The sequence below is a fragment of the Symphalangus syndactylus genome, chromosome 13, assembly GCF_028878055.3.
Source record: "Symphalangus syndactylus isolate Jambi chromosome 13, NHGRI_mSymSyn1-v2.1_pri, whole genome shotgun sequence".
Classification (NCBI taxonomy): domain Eukaryota; kingdom Metazoa; phylum Chordata; class Mammalia; order Primates; family Hylobatidae; genus Symphalangus; species Symphalangus syndactylus.
In genome coordinates, this window is record NC_072435.2 from 71,071,383 (window position 1) to 71,086,148 (window position 14,766).

Genomic DNA, 14,766 nt, shown 5'->3' on the forward strand with positions numbered 1-14,766 from the left:
CTATATCTGCACTATCCAATATGGTAGCCCTAGCCATATTGAGCACTATTGCATATGTAAATGTAAGTACTACGACTGAAGAACTGGATTTTTACTTTTATTTAATTTTAATCAATTTAAATTTAAAACAAACATGTACCTAGTGGCTACTGTATTGGACAATGCAAGTTTAATTATTTCAAAGGCTCCTTATTAAAGGTTATGTTTTAACGATTACTTTTTTTTTAAGATGGAGTCTGGCTCTATCACCCAGGCTGGAATGCAATGGCATGATCACTCACTGCAACCTCTGCTTCCCGGTTTCAAGTGATTCTCCTGCCTCAGCCTCCCGAGTAGCTGCAATTATAGGTGTGCACCATCACACCTGGCTAATTTTTGTATTTTTAGTAGAGACGGGGTTTTACCATATTGGCCAGGCTGGTCTTGAACTCCTGACCTCAAGTGATCCTCCCTCCTCAGCCTCCCAAAGTGCTGGGATTACAGGCGTAAGCCACTGACCCAGCCTATGTTTTGATGATTTCTAAACCTAGCTAATGACCCGGAGTGAATCTTTCTTTTTATTCTCACTACTGTAACATTGACTTTAAAATTATTTGATATAAATAATCTTTAACAGTAATCAGTCTGATTTAAAAATAGGAACTCTACATGAGAAAGATAAAATGTGAAAGAATTTTACAAATTTGAAAATGTAATGTAATTATAAAGCACTATTAACAAAATCTCTGCTACACCTAACTGCACACCTTTCTTCAAGTGCCAGCTGATGCACATAGACTAAAAGCTGTTCTATCTCATAGCCCAGACCAATGGAAATACCTTGATGCAACCCTGCGGAAGGCCAAAAAGCTTAACCTTCTGCGTATCTTTTTTCACTATGTTTAAATAAATAGATTTTCAATTTCTTTTCCCTTCCACCACACTTGCCAAGGGTTTCTAACTAGATGTTGCCATAACCTACACAACAAAATCATTCTTATTAATTATGCAATGCCTTATAACTGCTGCATGCATTTCTGTTGCTTCTCAGCTTTGCTTTGCAGCAGCAGAGCACATCAAACATTGACCAGAGGAAGTCCAAAGGGATGACTGTTGTTTACCAGAGGCTCCCATTTTGGTCTGAGCCTGCATTTGCCTTTCTCTACTTCTGTTTAATTCCTTTCAGCCCCTAAACCTCCTCTCACTGACCTTTAGACTCTTCCAGCCCTTTCCATGTGGCATCTTAATTCTACCTTTTGAGTTCACAACACTATCTTTTTTTCCTCTGGTCTGTGTTTGGCTCCTCCTTCCTGGCACAACATTTACTTAGTTCTGTACCTTCATGACTATCCCTTGCAACATGGCCCTGGGATTGTCTCCTGGTGGGGAGCCTCAGCTGGTACAGCCTAGAGACTATGCCCCTAGCCCCTCCCCAGATTCCTGAGGCCTAGATTCCAGAGAGTAATGGGTTTTAACAGGGAGAAAAGACTTCTACCAACTATTGTGGAACAAAACATTTCCTCCTTTATCTTATTTTTTAAGTGATTCCAGGGTCTTCTATAAAAGATACGTGGCTCATAATTTGGGAAAAGTTATTTCTTTTTTAAAATAACTTTACTATATGCATAACCACAACACAATAAATGACATCAACATAATCAAGAGAGTGAATATATTAATCACCTCAAAAGTTGCTGTGCCCCTTTTTAATCTCTCACTACCTCCCTTACCTGCCTCCCCCATCCTTGCCATGGGTCCAGGCAATCCCTGGTTTGCTTCCTGTCACTATAGATTCTTTTGCATCATCTAGCATTTTATATAAATAAAATCATATGGGGTTGGGCACAGTGGCTTACACCTGTAATCCCAACATTTTGGAAGGCCAAGGCAGGTGGATCACTTGAGGTCAGGAGTTTGAGAGCAGCCTGGCCAACATGGCGAAACCCTGTCTGTACTAAAAAAAAAAAAAAAAAAAAAAAAAAAAAAAAAACCATAGCCTGGTGGTGTAAACTTGTAATCCCAGCTACTCAGGAGGCTGAGGCAGGAGAATTGCTTGAATCCGGGAGGTTGAGGTAGCAGTGAGCCAAGATCGCACCATTGCACTCCAGCCTGGGCGACGGAGCAAGACTCTATCTTAAAAAAAAAAAGAAAAGAAAAGAAATAATATGGTATGTACTCTCTGTTGTCTAGCTTCTTTCACTCAGCATAATTATTTTTGACATTCATCCCTACAGTATACATCAATAATTCATTCCTTTTTATTGCTAAGTAGTGTTCATTGTACGGATGTACCATACCAATGGATGATATACCATCCATTCGTCTGTTGATAGGCATTTGGGTTTTTTCTAGTTTTAATAATTACAAGGTAAAGTTTCTATGAATATCTATAAACAAGTCTTTCTGTGAACATTTGACTTCATTTCTCTTGGGAAAATACTTGGGAATGGAATGGCCAAACCATATATATATATATATATATATATATATATATATATATATATATATATATTTTTGGCCAACATTTGGCATACTCAAGTCTTTTTCATTTTAGCTATTCTAATAAGTAAATGATGCATATTTTCAGTTGCTTGAAGTTGTCCCACAGTACACTGACACTTTAAAAAAAATTTTTTTATTCCTTTTTGTCTTGATGTTTCATTCTGGATATTTTCTACTGCAATACCTTCCAGTTCCCTAATCTTTTCTTTCCTTTTTTTTTGAAATGGAGTCTCACTCTTGCCACCCAGGCTGGAGTGCAGTGGTGCGATCTCAGCTCACTGCAACCTCCACCTCCTGGATTCAAGCAATTGTCCTGCCTCAGCTTCCCAAGTAGCTGGGATTACGGGAGCATGCCACCAGGCCCAGCTAATTTTGTATTTTTAGTAGAGATGGGGTTTCACCATGTTGGCCTAGTCTTGAACTCCTGGCCTCAGGTGATCCACCCACCTTGGCCTCCCAAAGTGCTGGGATTATAGGCGTGAGCCACCATGCCCAGCCAATCTTGTCTATCTTGTCTTTAAAAATGTCTAAGCTGCTGTTAACCTCATACAGTGTCTTTTTCATTTAAGACATTGTAGTTTTCAGCCCTGTAAGTTCAATTTGGACCTTTTATATTTTCCAGGTCTCTACTTAACATTTTTGCTCTAGCTTTTGTGCTATAGAATAATACAGTTACAATAACTGTTTAAATGTCCTTGTTGGTGATTTCTAACATCTAAGCAAGTTCTGCTTCGGTGTCAATTGACAGGTTTTCCTCCTCATCATGGGTCATATCTTACCACTTCTTTGCATGCCTAGGAATTTTGAAATTAATTCCAGACATTTTGAATTTTACCTTGATGGGTGCTGGACATATTTGCATTTCTACAGATATTTTTGAGTTTTGTTCAAAGACACAGTTACATTACTCGGAAACAGTTTGACACATTTGAATCATGCTTTTGAGATTCATTAGGCAATACCAGGGCAGCATTTAGTCTAGAGCTAATAATTCTCCACTGCTAGGCAATATTTTTCTAAGTATTCTACTCAATGTCCCATGAATTATAAGTTTTCCCATCTGGGTGATAGAAATAGGCACTATTTCTATCCCTGTGTGAGTTATTGGTACTTTTTCTTCTAATCTTTCTAGGTAGTTCTTTCCACAGGCAAGAGAAGTTTTCTCACACACATGTGCCCATCAACATACTCCTTAAAAATCGAAGGAGATGGCCGAGCGCAGTGGCTCACGCTTGTAATCCCAACACTTTGGGAGGCCGAGGCGGGTAGATCACGAGGTCAGGAGTTCAAGGCATGCCTGGCATGGATGGTGAAACCCCATCTCTACTAAAAATACAAAAATTAGCCAGGCGTGGTGGCACATGCCTGTAATCCCAGTTACTTGGGAGGCTGAGGCAGAGAACTGCTTGAATCCAGGAGGCGGAGGTTGCAGTGAGCTGAGATAGCACCACTGCACTCCAGCCTGGTGACAGAGTGAGATTCCATCTCAAAAAAAAAAAAAAAAAAAAAAAGCTAAAAATTGAAGGAGAGTCCAGACACACTGGCTCCCAGCACTTTGGGAGGCCGAGGCAGGCAGATCACTTGAGGTCAGGAGTTTAAGAACAGCCTGGCCAACATGGTGAAACCCTATCCCTGCTAAAATACAAAAATTAGCTGGGCATGGTGATGGGCATATTTAATCCCAGCTACTCAGGAGGCTGAGGCAGGAGAATCGCTTGAACCTGGGAGGGAGAGTTGCAGTGAGCCGAGATCACACCACTGCACTCCAGTGTGGGCGACAGAACGAGGGAGACTCTGTCTCAAATAAACAAAAAAGTGAAAGGAGACCCTTAGCAGGTCTCTGGACTTCTCTCTTCTGCAGCTCTCTGTTCTCCAGAACCCTGCCCTGCAAACTCTAGCTGCTTTTGTCTTCCTAGACTTTCAGGTCCTCTCAACTCGCTGGGTCCACTGGCCCCACCTGCGTCATCTCTCCCTGGACGGCCACGTGGGAACTCATTCAAGCAATAACCTGAGGCAAATACAGAGCTCACCTTGTTTGCTCCCCATGTCCCAGGCATCACTTTTTCATCACCTGATCTCCAATGTCTTAACAACCTTTGTTCTATACATTTTGCATGATTTTTTTTTCCATTGATTCAATTGGAAAGATAAACTTGGTCTCAGTTACTTCATCTTGGCCAGAAGCAGAAGTCAATTATTTCTTTTTGGCATACCCCCAATCTAAAGAGGATAAAAAAATAAAAAATAACTGTATCCTTATAGGAAAGTTTCTAAGTTAGGTTAAATCCACCCAGGCTGCCCAAACAGTACAAAGCTTCAGTTGGAAAGTGGGGGAAATGGAGTGGTCCTTTCTCAGTGTTTAGGCCCATGAGTGTAGAACTTTCTGGAACATGGTCACAGGCAAAAGGAAATAAGAGAGAAGCTACTTCCTAGGAGATGGATCACAACATAAGATTTTGAGTCCACTGGAGAATAAAAGGAGGATATGGAAAATAATTCACACTTCACTATCATTCAAAGCTCCTCTCTTCCCTTCTCAGTTTAGTTCCTGCCTCCATTGATACACTAAGCATTCAGAGCCTCTGCCATCTTTGTTAAGATTCCTTTGTTCTAGTCTCTAGCAAATCTCATCCCCCCTGCCCCCCTCTTTTTCTTCCCCAAGCAAGAGCTCTCTCTCACATCATTTCGCTTAGGTATAGTTAGAGGAGGGCACATTCATTATAAGTCAAAGGATATTGGTGTTAAGCTGTCTGGAACCTTTGTCAATTCAGAGGGCTACATTGTAACTGGTGAGGACTTTCTGATTATTTTTTCCCTTTTTTCTATCAAGTGGAAATGAACTGTAATTTTAACCTAAAAACAGATGCCTCTGAGTACCCAATTTAGATAAATATCAGATTGAAAAAAGGTACTGCTTTTATTTCAGATTTTAAAAATGAGACTCCAAATAGTATCTGATCATTTTAGCAGAGTTCAATGTTTACTCTACTCTGACAGCACGTCTTTTTTCACAGTTGCATAAGAATTACAGCAGAGAATTAAAAGAAATATAGTAAAACTCACAAGAAACACTAGACATTTTTGAATAAATAGGAAAATGCCATAGATCAGGTCACATTCTCAAAGCATAGCAACATGCATTAAAAGGCAATTATAAAATGACTAACACAACAAACATTAGTCCTGACCCCAGTGTCGGAACTATACATATGTGTCACTTTTTGATCACACAGCATCCAGTAACAAAAATACGAGGATTGTCTCTTCTTAGAGTGACCACAAATTTATTTCTAAATGAATCTATGGAGCATAAAAATAAATAGCTAAAGATTAAGTCCAGGCCGGGCAGGGTGGCGCACGCATGTAATCCCAGCACTTTGGGAGGCTGAGGCAGGCAGATCACCTGAGGTCAGGAATTCAAGTCCAGCCTGGCCAACATGGTGACACCCTGTCTCTACAAAAATTAGCCGGGCATGATGGTGGGTACCTGTAATCCCAGCTACTCGGGAGGCTGAGGCGGGAGAATCAGTTGAACCTGGGAGGTAGAAGTTGCAGTGAGGTGAGATCGTGCCACTGCACTCCAGTCTGGGTGACAGAGCAAGACTCCATCTCAAAGAATAAAAAAATAAAGATGAAGTCCAAAGAAATACTTGATATCATGTAAAGTTTTTAAAACTTCACTTAAAACTGGTTTCATTCAAACTGATTTATATGTATATAGACAGTATCAATGTTGTAAAATACATACCAAGATAGACAGATAGATAGATAGTAGATGATAGATAAATAGAAGTCATCCACAGAATGTTATTTTCACATCTTTTTTTCTTTGCATTCTGCAGTATACCGGGATAGCAGGAAACAGGGCACAATCAGACTTTCAACAACAGTAACAAGAGACAGGATAATGTAGTAGTTTAGAACAATGTTTCTCAAAGTGTAGTCTGAGGAACACCCACATCATAAGCATATAGTGCACATGTTAAAAGCAGAAATACCTAGGGCCCTCTATAACAAATTAAATTCAAATTTCTGAGAGTGTGGCCTGGGATTCTGCATCTTAACATACTTTTCTAGTGCTTCTACTTCACATTAAAACTTGGAAACCCCAGAACACAAGCACAGACTCTGGAGCCATACTCCCTGGGTCCAAAACATTACTAGATGGCTATTTTACTATGAGTTTGTCTCTCTGCATCAGTTTCTTCATCTGCAAACTGGAAATGATGATATTAATAGTATCTACCTAACTTATAGGATTATAAAAATATTGAGTTAATGCATAAAGCCTTTAGAAATGTGTTGGGCACAATTCAAGCGCTATGTATGTCAATGCAACCAGTGTAGTTAAGTCAACCATGTTCCAAATTACTACCTCCTATATAAGCACAAGAACTCAAAAGGAACAAAATAACGAGAAGTTATAAGGAGTAACAACACAAGTTATATCCACAGAATTCCCCTTAGCTAAGAGTTGGAAGGTTTTTGTCTGGTTTAGTTTTTGCTGGCAAAAAGACACCCTTTTGTGAAGCTGCACTTGTCCCCTAGAGAATATGGCAGCACCAAGTAATTCTCCTTCATTTATGGTCAAGGAACATTGCTCTCCTTACTGCAAAGTTCTAGCTAGTTGTCTAGGAGTTGTCCTCTTTGACTAAAAGCCATGTGCCTCAGAACAAAAAATGATTCTTCATTAGGCTCTTGTTAAGACACCCTGGCTAGCACAGAGGCGCCCTGGCTGGCTACCTGCCCTCTGGACCTTATGTGACTCAGGTATTCTGACCTCATTCACACTGGCAGGAATTCACTTTGGCTCAGTTCTACAGTTTCTAGCAAAGACTAATTCTTGAGACAAATTAGTGGAGAAGATTCTGAATAAATGGCATTTAGAAACTGTTCTTATTCATAAGCCCTTGATTAAGAATGGATGGAGAGATAAATATAATAATCCTTCAAACAATGTCTCATCAGTAATTCCACAGGTTTGCTTCCACCATGGAACAGGATGTGATATGTGGAGTAATGGGAAGTCTGGCAAGGCGTGTTCCCAGTATCTCTGAACCATTGTTTCAAATTATGAGCTTCCTCCAGCCTTCATTTGCTTTTCCATCCAGCCTTGCCTCCCTGCTCCATGGCTGTTACCTCTTACTAGCTCCTTTGTCCCTCTCCTGTTCTCTAACCTAAATTCCATCCTGCATCAATATAAATATCCATTATGATAAAGCCCAATTTCCTTACCTTTACTCCAAAGTTTCATGCTCTCCACTCTCCTGTCTATATACAGTAAGTCCTCACTTAATATCATTGATATGTTCCTAGAAATTGCGACTTTAAGCAAAACGATGTAGAGTGAAAATCATTTTACCATAGGCTAATTGATATAAACAATAGCTAAGTTTTGGTGGCATGTATCTGGCCACACAAAAACAAATTTCTAAATAAAGACCCCAAACACTTCTAATATTACACATTGAAATAAATGTGAGCTATATGGACATTTAAGAGAGATTAATAAAAACAAGATAATTATTTACCCATTATTCCAGTTCAAGGTGCAGATGGTCTGAGCCTATCCCTGCAGTTCAGGGAGCAAGGTGGGAACCAACACTGGACAGGACGTCATCCCATTACAAAGCATACACACACACACACACACACACACACACACACACACACAGAGACACATGTACACACTCAGACTGGGACAAATTAGACACACTAGTTAATCTAACGTGCACATCTCTGGACTGTGGGAGGAAAGAGGCATACCCAGAGAAAACCCATGCAGACCTGAAGAGAATGTGCAAACTCCACCCAGACAGTGACCCCAGCAGAGAACGGATTGTTTTTCCTAATCAATGTTATAATAAAGCCACGTTAAAAGAAGCAATGTTATTCGAGGACCCACTGTATTCCAAATGCATTAAACACCTCGCCGGTCTCCAAACGTGCCTGTGTCTCTCCCCCTACAGGTCTTCGCATATATCCTCCCTTCTCCCTAGGGCAGTCTTCTCTCATACCCAACTCCATTCATTCACTTGGCTAATGTCTATTCACTCTTCAGAACTTAGCTAAGGCATCACCTCCTCCAGTGTCTTACCTAATCCAGCCCCTCTCAACGTACACATTAATCAGCCTCTTTTCACAAGTCCTATGTATTCCTTTGCCTCCCCCTTCTGAACTGTTAATCCTTAAAGAACCAGCTTTCCACTAGAGATGGTATTACGATAGTCTAGGATCTGCTATGGATGACCCAGCTCAAGACAACCAAAGCTGCTTGTTCTCTTATGTCTTGTTCATCTTTGTACTCCTGTCTTCTAGCAGGGTGATCACACTGACACACCACTCCATGTTTCTCAGTGATATGAATGTGATAGATTGTGACCATATGGCTAAGGGTTCCAAGTTCATGTGACTTGGTGGAAAAAATGCATACTTTGGAGTCAGACAGACCTGCACTTAAATCACAGGTCTGCTGCTTACTGTCTATGATATGGATGACAACTTACATAAGCTAATTTGAATCTAGGCTGTAGATCTGCAAGTGAAGACAACAATCTTTACCCTACAGAGACATTGTGAGAAGTTAGTATAATACGTACCAAACACTTACCCAGTGCTGATAAAATATAGCTTTTATTATTATTATATTAATCATGAGAATCAGGATTTATTCCTATACAAATTGGATCAAAATCAATAGCAATTTGTAATCAATGTAATACTCTTTCACCTATTTGCAATAACCTGAAAGAGACTCTGAGATCTCTCTCAAATATCTAAGAATCGTTGCACACACCTAAAAGATACTTTTAGGATACTAGGTTCCTACAATAGTGTTGCAAATAAAATATATGTGAAGGTCTTTTCAATAACAGGATTAATTCCTAGACAGTTGGTCCAGCTTCCAGCCAGTGTCTTGTTGGAGAAATTCCCAGATGTGCTGAAAGTAGTGTGATAGATGTAAAATGATATTTTTAATTAAAACCCTTATTGAACATAGTGTGAAATGTTTTTACTTAATCCTCTGAAACCAATAGATAAAGCACCCACTGTTTTCCCCGTGTGATAACTGAGGCTTAGAGAGGTTAAGCAGCTTTCCAAAGTTGCACACTGACCAAATGGGACATAGACTTCAAGATTTTAGAAGATGTTTTTGATGGTAGAATTACTTTATTTCTTTTATATGGTGAGATAACTAATGTTGATAACCTGTGAATAACTTAAGTCTTTCAGAAGTTTCTCAGCTACAAGTTCCTCTGCACCTACCCTGGTTAATTTTGTGATTTGAATAGTCAGAAGAGATGAGTCAGAGAGGACTTTTACTTCAAACTTTCCACGGGAATGGGTGTTACTATGGTCTAGGACCTGCTGTGGATGACAGCTGAAGACAACCAAAGCTGTTGCTTTTCAGGCCTGCGGTTGTAGACTAAGAATAAACTACATGCCTGGCCTTGCAATTAAGAGGGCAGGCATCAAAGATGGCTGCAGATCTTCTTGACTCCACAGTGGCAGCAATAGACTATTTGTCAGTTTGGACTTATTTCCATTTTGTAGCTAACCTTGTTCTTTTGGCAAAAGCAATTGGTGCTCTCATGTTAACAGACATTAATCTGACTTCATGATTTTCTAGTAGGAAATCATGGCTTATTCTTAATCCACTAGTTCTATAATTCATTCGTTTTTACTAGTTTATTTTAAATGTACTTATTTATTCCTTTATTAAGCACTTGCTTTGTAGTGACATATTGAGAGTCATCACAATAAAGAGGTAAGAATGTGGAAGTTGGGTAAACACGGTTTTGCATCACACTTTTGTAATTTATTAGTTAATAACCCATGTTATTATATATGGGTAATAAGGAAATGAGTTTTAGATCAGGCCGACTGGGTTTTAAAATCTCAGCTCTACCACTTATGAAATCTGTGACCTATAACAAGTTTTCTTTTTTCTTTTCTTTGCTCTGTCATCCAGGCTGGAGTGCAGTGGCATGACTCAACTCACTGCAACCTCTGCCTCCCAGTCTCAAGCAATCCTCCCACCTCAGCCTCCTGAGTACCAGGGACTGTAGGCATGTGCCAACATGTCCAGCTAATTTTTGTGTTTTTTGTTGAGATAGGGTTTCACCATGTGGCCCAGGCTGGTCTTGAATTCCTGGGCTCCGAAAGTGACAAATATCTTTGAGTTTAGCTTCTCTCCATAGTAAAATGGAAAGGATAATACTTACCTTGTAGAATTCTTATGGAGAATTAAAATAAGATGTGAATATAAGGCACCTAGCACAGAACCTAACAGATAGTAAGTGCTCAAGATTTATTCCTTTTCCCTCTGACACTAGATCCCAGACACTGCAGAAATCAATATATCTGAGATTTACAACTGCCATAAAAGAGATAATAAACGGAAAGGAACTTAACATATTAAGCCCCTACCTTGTTTCAATCCACATCTTAGGCATTTGCACGTGACGGCAGCCTTGAATTTAAAGTGAACTCATCTTAATTTAGTCATTCTTTCATTCCATTTGTTCACTTATCAATAAATATTTATTCAGCACCTACTATGTGCCAGTCATTTGCCTAGACAGTGGTGACACAGCAGTGAGTAAGTGGACCAAGTCCTACCTTGAGCTTACATTCTAGAGATCCATAACTTTCCTGCCATACCTTGCTGCACAGATAAAGAACTTCGAAAATTAAAAACAAAAAAAATATTATTTTCAACTTGAAAATCAGAGAATGCTTCATGGAGAAGCGGAAGTTTGGCCTGAACTTCAGAGAACTTCAGGGCTCAGAGTAGGCTGGGAGAGTGGGTGGATGGAGCAGCTTGCGTCATGGCCCAGAGGCCGGGAAGAGCAGGACCTGCGAGGAAGCAGTGAGTTTGATTTTGTTGTCGGGTGGGGTGGGTAAAAGTGAGTAATAGGAAATCTTTTGGAAAAGTATATGGAAATCAGATGGTGGTGCACACTGAAAAGCAGGCTGAGGAGTGTGGACTTATGTAGACCACAGAGAGCCATTTAAGTTTATTGAACAAGGTGGTAATAGGATCAGGGATAAGCTTCAGAAATATTAATTGGGCAATAATGTGTAAAATGGATTAAAAGAGGGAAGGACTAGAGACAAAGGAAGAATCAGGAGGTTGTTAATTAAACACTGCTGGTATGTTTGGGGTTTTTCTATGGCCAGCGACAGAAAGATCACCAGCAAATTCAGGTACATTTTCTTTCATCAGAATTTGCAAAGGTAAAAGTGGGTTAAAAACAAAAACAAAAAACAGGAAACAAAACCTGCTTCATCTAAGAATGCATTACATAATATTACACAAATGACAAATTCCTTTGATATATGAGAGATATTTAGTGTCTTCAGCAGAACAACTAAATTAAACATAGGAGTGGAGAAAACCTGAGACAACAGGTCTTATGGTATAATATTCAAATTAAGTTGATTCTCAGGCCAGAGCTTTAAGATATTTACAAGCAAATTCTGATTCCTTGATGGTTTTTTTGGGGTTTTTTTTTTTTTTTTTTGAGATGGAGTCTTGCTCTTATTGCCCAGGCTGGAGGGCAATGGCGCAATCTTGGCTCAACGCAACCTCTGCCTCCTGGGTTCAAGTGATTCTCCTGTCTCAGCCTCCCAAGTAGCTGGGATTACAGGCATGTGCCACCATGCCCGACTACTTTGGTATTTTTAGTAGAGATGGGGTTTCTCCATGTTTGTCAGGCTGGTCTCGAACTCCTGACCTCAGATGATTTGCCCGCCTCAGCTTCCCAAAGTGCTGGGATTACAGGCGTGAGCCACCACGTGCAGCCCAGTGGTTTTTTGTAATAAAATTTCTATTGTAAAACAAGAATAAAGTTAAACATTTATATAAGAACCCTTGCAAGGTGGCAAATTCCCTCAGTATACTTTTGGTATAGCTTATGCTCTTCCTGGTTGGTATAGGTTGAGAATCTCTAGTCCAGAAATCCAAAATCTAAATGATTCCAAAACTTGAAAATTTTTGAGCACTGATATCACCCTACAAGTGGGAAATCCCACACCTGACCTCATGTGATGGAATGCAGAAAAAATGCAGTCAAAACTTTTTCACGAGCACAAAATTACTAAAAACATTAAATAAAATTACCTTCAGGCTATGTGTATAAGGTGAATGTGAAACAGAAATGAATTTTGTGTTTAGATTTGGGTCCCATCTCCAAGATATCTCATCGTATATATTCAAATATTCCAAAATCCATCCCCCTTCCTCGCCCACCAAAATAAATCATGAAATCCTAAACACTTCTGCTCCCAAGCATTTCAGATAAGGGACACCCAACGTGTAGTGCTGTTGTTCTGGGTCAAATTCTCAGTTGATGGAAAATAACCCATCCCCAGACCAGCAGCTTCGGGCAGCATTCTGCCTTCAAAACATTACCTGCCTTTACTACTTCCTCTTGGTTTCTGAAGAATCAAACTCAAACTATCCCAAATTGAGGTAATTCTCTTCTCTCTCCCATCCCCTTCCAACCCAACTTGCTCTTCCCCTTGCCTTTTCATTTAAACAACAAACACTGATTAAGCACCTACTCTGTACCCACTTCTGTATGGATCATCGGGGTCTCTGCTAAGTGCACCATTGGCCAACAGAATCTTGTAGTCAACCTCAATTTCTCCTCCCTCCGTCTCTCATATCCACTCAGCAACCAAGACCTGCTAAGTCCCCCTCCCAGAAGTCTTTCATATTCATCTGTCCCTCTCCAACCTCATTGACCCTGACCTAGGATGGGCCCTCATTAGTGCAATCCACAAAGCCTCCTAACTCCTCTTTACTGTTCACCCCTAACCTCATCCAGTCTGTCTACAATCCAAGCTGTCTTGCATGGATGGATGCCAATGTACAATCTTTGAAAACCTTGCTACTCAAGGTGTGGTCAGCAAACCACAGCACCAGTATGGTCCTGCAGCTGGTTAAAAATGCAGACTCTCACAACAGAATCTGCATTTTTAACAGAACCCAGATGATCCATATGCACATTTAAATTTGAGATGCACTGGCTAAAAGCACAAATCCAATCCCATCACTCTCTAGTTGACATTCTAGTGCAAAGACCAACAAATTATAGCACACAGTCTTAATCTGGCCCACTATCTATTTTTGAGCAGTTTGTGAAGTAAAAAAATGCTTGGAAATAAATCAAAAGAAAAATACTATTTTATGACACATGAAATTTATATGAAATTCAAATTTCAGTGCTTAGTTTGATTGTAACACAACTATGCCCATTCATTTATATGAGAGGAGTCTTTTAAAAGTTTATGGAAAATGCGTATTATGAAAAAAACTATGCATGGAGTTCAAATTTTTTTGCACCAAAATAAACTCATGCCAACTCGTTACAACATATCTGAAAAGGATCTAGTTTGAGGCATAAACAAGGATATGACATTGGTTTGAAAAGAGCCTCTATAAGAACAATATGAATTCTGCTAAAATTGAAGCAAAAACAAATATCAGATTTATGGTGAAGGTTGGCTGGAAGAATGATGAAATCACTGATGCTTTATGAAAAGTTTATAGGACAATGCCCCAAAGAAATCAGCAGTTTACAAATGGATCACTTATCCTGAGAAGGGATGAGATGATGTTGAAGATGAAGCCAGCAGCAGCAGATCATCTACATCAATTTGTGAGGAAAAAATTAATCTTGTTCATGCCTTAATTGAAGAGAACTGATGATTAACAGCAGAAACAATAGCCAACACCACAGACATCTCCATGGGTTCTGCTTACACAATTCTGACTGAAAAACTAAAGTTGAACAAACTTTCCACTCAATGGCTGCCAAAACTGTTGCACCCAGATCAGCTGTAGACAAAAGCAGGGGTTTCAATGGAAATTTTAAGCATGCAGTATCAAGATCCTGAAGTATTTCCTTTAAGAATTGTAACAGGAGATGAAACAAGGCTCTACCAGTACAATCTTGAAGACAAAGCACAATCAAAGCAATGGCTACCAAGAGGTGGAAGGGGGCCAGTCAAAGCAAAAGTGAATCGGCCAAGAACAAAGGTCATGGCAACAATTTTGGGGGGATGCTCAAGGCATTTTTCTTGTTGACTTTCTGAAGAGTGAAAGAACAATAATATCTTCTTATTTTTGTTTTTATTTTTGAGATGGAGTTTCACTCTTGTTGCCCAGGCTGGAGTGCAATGGGGCAATCTCAGCTCACCAGAACCTCCCCCTCCCAGGTTCAAGTGATTCTCCTGTCTCAGCCTCCCAAGTAGCTGGGATTACAGGCATGTGCC